Here is a 6,286-nt window from a genome sequence, read left to right on the forward strand (position 1 = left end):
ATATTGAGTTTAATTAAATTTCACCTGTTTCTCTGTACTTTTTAAAAAATGTAGCTATAGAAAAATTTTAAGTTACATAGTGGCTCACATTTGTGGTTCACATACTATTTAAGTTGAACAGTTCAGTTCCAGAGTATGTCAGGGAATGTCCAACATCTGCACCTCATGGAAGCCAATCAAGGGAACTAGGAGCCATTCCCCATGGCTCCAGTGAACCCTGAGTCCTGTGAGAGGACACCTGCATGAACAAAGTCACCGGCAATCCAATCATGTATTTTATCTTTCTTAGTCTGGCACCTGGAATACATTTCCACAAATCCTGTCCTGGTTCCCGCCAATACAAATTACCTAGACCCTGAAATTCTTTTCCCATAAGAATGTCTTTTCCAGGAGCCAAGTTGGAGTTCTGTGTAAGATCTTGTTTTAAAAATAATTTAACACCATTTTCTTTGATAATCTCTTGGGTCTCTCCCTGATTCAAAGTCCTCCAGTCCCATTATCTTGACCTCATTAATACCAGGCATTCCCCAACGATGCTCACTGGCAGGGACCACAGTTCTGATGCTGACTGTGTGCTGACAACCTCGGGCAGCCATCACCAATTTGGGAAGGATTGTTCTGCAAAACCGGAGACCTAACCATAACCACGGGAACAGTTTCCTCAGCAAAAACAAGCATTTGCTGCACACGCCAAATGCGGGTCCAACCTGTGCTTCGTCTTTTGAATTGGTTGGAAAATCTAATAAAACAAGAAAGAAACTAAGTATAGTTGGTGTCATGGCTACCACAGGCAATGTTTGAAATTTTTGCCCCACCAAGACTTGGCCCACACGAGGGAGAGAGGGTTACTAAACTTCCATCTAGTGGAGTGTTTCTCGACATGTAACTCATGCCCTAATCTGATAAAAGTCTCACGTCTGGGCTTCCCTGGTTGCGCAGTGGTTGAGAGTCCGCCTGCCAATGCAGGGGACACAGGTTCGAGCCCTGGTCTGGGAGGATCCCACGTGCCACGGAGCAGCTGGGCCTGTGCGCCACAACTACAGAGCCTGCGCTCTAGAGCCCGCGAGCCACAACTACTGAGGCCTGCATGCCTAGAGCCCATGCTCTGCAACGGGAGAAGCCACCGCAGTGAGAGGCCCGCGCACCACAATGAGGAGTGGCCCCCGCTCGCCACAATTAGAGAAAGCCCACACGCAGCAATGAAGACCCGACGCAGCCAAAAATAAATAAGTTAAAAAAAAGAAAAGTCTCACATCTGTGCCTCTTTGCCATCCTCATCTGAATATGAGCACCTGCCCCCTTCCTAAGTAAACGAGCAATGCGTGAGTTCCCGACTCTTGGACCAAAGAAAGACGTTGCATCTGTATCGAATGTCCTGGTCTTAATTTTGTCTCTTTTAATCTTAGGCCATCTTCTCACTGTCCCACTAAGACTCCCACCCTCTGATTCAGAGCGAGGACTGCACCACAATCAGAATGCCTCCTTGTTTTCAGCCTCAAAAGGTCCACTTTCCTTCCAGCTCTTCCAGGAGGAAACAAGCTATGAGTACATTCTTTGAGGCCCATGGACCAGTGGCTAATGCTCATCTGAGTAGAAGATGAAGTGAAACCATGAAAATGGGTCAAGTTCTTATACTCCACACGTGAGACTTATTAGATGTCTCCAAGGTTAAGCTCAGTCATACCAGGAGGGGATCTATAGGCATAGTTAAGTAAGTGCTGTATATGTTTTGAATATATTCATATATATGCATAGCATATGTAAATACTCATAAAATATTTAAGAAATCGAATTTTCAAGTCTTTGGGCTCAGATTCTCCAAAGCTGACAAAACTAATATATTTCTCTCTCACATTAGTATTCAAAAATCACTTTTCACAGGGAAAACATTTCAGATTTCCGTAGTTCTTTTAAAGAATTTAATGTACTTCACCCAGGAAAAGAAATCTCTATAAATGAAAGAGGCGGCATAACTATTAGAACATGATGTCTCGAAGCTTTAAATTCCAAACACTTCATGTTTTCCTTAGTAGTTTTATACTGCACTTCATTGTAAAAGGGGGGAAATACTTTGCGTAAAAAGTATAGCTTCCAACAAAATGATATTTGATCAGAAATCAGTAAAGAGATGTCTAAAACTAACTTTTAACAACTTTAACCAAAATGTTGTACCGGGGATAACAGTTCTGAAACATCTATTGACGTATTTCCCTCCTCAGTAATCAAGGCTAAGTATCCAGAGGGCCCAAGTAGACACGAGCGTTCCAAGAGAACTCGCGGGTCATAGTAAGGATTCCACAGAAGATGGCAGAGCCTGGGACTGCAGCAGCAGTGGACAGAACAGGGCTCCCAGGGTCACGGCCAGGCTAGTCACAAGGAAAGACAAAGCTGCATCCCAGTGCCGTGAAGCTATGGGGTGGGGAGCGGGTGCAGAATTTTAAAAACATGAGTAAAAATACAACAGACACTTTATATATGAAAATAGCCAAATGGCCAGTAAACACTAAACAAAGTCCTCAACCTTATTAATAAAGGAAATGAAAATTAAAATGGTAACGCAGCACCACTTCTCACCCACCAGAATGGCCAAAATGCGAAAGACAGCACAAGCTTCGGCAGGAAGGAAATGGTACAGGCACTTCGGGAAACTGGTTGGCAGCATCTGTTACACATAACACATGCACATTCTACAACCCAGCAATTCCACTGCCAGACTATATGTGTATCCAACGTAAACACATAAGTCTAACCACCAGATGGCACGTATGGAAATGCTCGTAGTCGCATGTTTGTAATAATGAGAAACTGAAAGCTGCCTGAATGCCCAGGGGTAGTTACATGGCTAAACTGTGGGGCGTTCACCATGGATCACTACACAGCAGTGTGGATGAAGAGCCTGTAATGACGTGAAGTAATGCGGATGGCCCTCACAGACGTAATTCTGAGCAAAAGACAGACACGCAGCATGTGGTTCCAATATATAAATTTAATAACCGGAAAATGGCTATAAGGTGTCAGAAATCAGGACAGGTAGCTGTGCTCTGGGGGTGGAGCAGGAGATGCTGGCAGTGTGCTAGTTCTTGCTGGTTACACAGGTGTAACCACCTTGTGAAATGCTTTGAGCTCCACGTGTACGGCTTGTGCACATTGCCGTATATCCATGTGATGCTTAGGTTCTGCTTTAATAAAATCTTCAACAGGAAGAGCGGCTTGCATCTTGCAGGGTATTACCCCCTCCAGCACTGCTCCCTGCTGCAGGATGAGCACTCGTGACTATTATGAAACCACTTACTTAAAAGTATTGAGAGTGTCACGTATCGCACTCCCCTTGGCAATATTGTTTTACCCTACTTCAGTAGTTATAATAAAATTTTAAAGTCATGATGCCATGCGCCTACCAGAACCACCTGCTGCTTTATGTGTTATTTGGCGGCCACTGTAAAACCACTGTAGAGAACCAAGAATGCGCTTGGCCACGAGTAGCAGAGCGCCTGACGAGCAGTGACTCCAAGTTGGATTATCCCGTGGCAGTGGTCTAGGGTTGGAGCCGTGACTTGGTGATATCCTCAGGACGCAGCTCATTCTATCCTCGCGCCCTTCCTTCTGCAGGCTGGCTTAACACTCCCAGCTGCACGTAGGCTCTGCACATCCGAGCAACTCGTCCACTCCCAGGAAGAGAGGAAAGGGTGATAACGAGGGCAGCGCTCTCCTCAGCTCGCCTGTGCCTCCCCCCTCAAAATCAGGGGTGCACATCCCCAGAATGCCTCCTGAGGAGTCTTCTATTTATAGTTCGTTGGCAAGAACGTTATTACGTGCCAAGGAAATTTAGTAGTTAGCTTTCTCGTCTGTACAGTAGAGGAAGGAGAGGACACAGAAGGTTGGAAGTGAGTGAAGTGAGCCAGCTTGCAGTGCTTGCTACTGTACCATGCACTTTCCTCCTGCTTTTTTAAAATTTAATATTATATTATATATCTTTCTTTTACTATACCCAGCACTGATCAACTCTAGAACTCTTAACAGCTTGACCCCTAAGATCCAAAAAGTGGTCCTGGCAAGGTGACCCCTCTTTCAGGGGACAGCACCGCAATCCACTCACGAAAGAAGCATTGCCATTGGATTTTCACAGGCAAGGCGTCCATCCTGCGGAGAAGCCAGATGGCACCTTCCCCAAGAGCTGGAGCTGGAACCGCAGGTTCATCAGCTTCAGGCCTGTGCTTCTGACCGTAGTCTGTGCTCAGTAGATAATCACGCATCCTTTGTCTAGGAACCAAGAACCAATGTCATAGTGGAACTGCATCGGCTGCCGCTGCCTTTGTCATTGTGGCCTTGGCCTCCTAGCCCTCTCTGCACCTCATTAAGCTTTATGTGCTGAAGGAGTATTTAACTAGTCAATAAATTAGACCTGAGCCTGCTGTGGTTCCCACCACTCATCACTGCCAACGACACTTGTTTGTTCGACTCTAACGCTGTCTGTCTGGACCAGTTTGTATCCAGTCACGCTAATCTCAAATTAGTGACCACAAGGACAGCTTTGAAGAATAGCTACTGAGCTTTTCGTGGTAAAATAAGAGAAAAGTAGATCTTCCCGTAAAAAGCATTTTTTGAGGCCCATAATGATGTTATAAGTAAAAATTCTTGTTTTAAATATTTTTCTTCAGGTCATAAAACTTCTCTCTTTGGGTGGCCCTTTCCCTAGATGTGTAAATGTCCTTTCAAAAATCTGTCTGAAGCCCATTTTGATTAACATATTCGTGAAAACCACTTCCTAACAGTTTATCCAGACTCTGAGATCTCGTGGCTTTAATGCAAGTCTGCTTGGGTGGTGGGAGCTGTCTGCCCACCCTGAAGTGACAATCTCACTTTACGACAGCAGTAGCAATCCTCGGGCCACCTACTCAGTTAGGAACTTTGATTGGCTGCTCCTTCGCAGTGCCGTGGAGGTGGCAGAGACTCTCTCCTCTGCCAGGCTTTACATTAGTCCTGTGTTTGGCCTGCCCAGCCCAATCTGAGCAAGAATCATGCTAAGTCACCCCTTCACCCTTGACATCTGACCACCCTGTCACCTGATCAGGTTTCTCGTCCCCGCTTTTGACGTCTGAGTCTTGGCCTGTCTTTAGCAAGAATCCTGTTAGGTCAGTTTAGCAGCCCCCTCCCCGCTTCATGTCTCCTCTTAGTAATTTTCCATCCCCTGACCCTTCCCTCTGCTCCTTGGCAAACCAAGGAGCTGTCTTTGCTGTATTCGGAGCTGAGCCCCATCTCTCTCCTAGATTGCAATAGTCTTGAATATAGTCTTCCCTGCCGTTTTAACAAGTGTTAGAATAATTTTCTCTTTAACAGAGATTGAATAGGCAGTTTTTAGAGTGACCAAGCATCTCAGTTTGCTCTGGCCTGTGGGGTCTCCCAGGATGCAGGACTTTTAGTTGTAAAACCAGGGCAGTTCCAGGCAAATCTGGACTCTCGGCCACCCTGGAGCTTCTGCTCAATGAGTGTAACCTGTACCTGACACCACTTTGCCCGGGTCCCCCAAGCAAGTCGTAAGGAGAGGCCCGGCTCCCAGAGAAGACATGCTAAGCTTTGGCCATCTGCATGAGCTTAGCCCATGGGTGGCATTGGAAGGCAGGTGAAAACCAAAGGCTGAGACACTGCACGGATCAGGGGCCAGGAAGGCTGGAAGCTGAAAATGAGGGGACACATACGGTGATGGACAACGAAGTCGGGCAGCCTGTGTCTAAGTCTCGGAAAACCCAGAGGCATGAGAGATACCACGCTTGAGACTGGAGAGACCACCTTTCTCTCACAATGTATTCTGAAAAACGTTCAGTCATAACATGGAGCACTGATGGAAACATTTTGCTACATTGTCTTTCACAAACGGGTATATGCATGTATACATCCATATAATTTCACTTTTTCATTCACAGGACACATACACACATGCCAAGAAAGATATCTTACGAGCATTGAATTTGCAAGGCATTCCTGATAGAGGACTTGAGTTGAAAATTAGCGTTAACTGGTATGCTAAAAGCAAATTAATACAGGAAAGATGCTGAACCTCACTTGCAGATAGGGAAATGCTATAGTTTACTTACTTTTTTTTTTAAATTTAATTTATTTATTTGACTGTGTTGGGTCTTCGTTTCTGTGCGAGGGCTTTCTCTAGTTGCGGCGAGCGGGGGCCACTCTTCATCGCGGTGCGCGGGCCTCTCACTGCTGCGGCCTCTCTTGTTGCGGAGCACAGGCTCCAGACACGCAGGCTCAGTAGTTGTGGCTCACGGGCCCAGTT

The sequence above is a fragment of the Lagenorhynchus albirostris genome, chromosome 8 (assembly GCF_949774975.1).
Source record: "Lagenorhynchus albirostris chromosome 8, mLagAlb1.1, whole genome shotgun sequence".
Lineage (NCBI taxonomy): Eukaryota > Metazoa > Chordata > Mammalia > Artiodactyla > Delphinidae > Lagenorhynchus > Lagenorhynchus albirostris.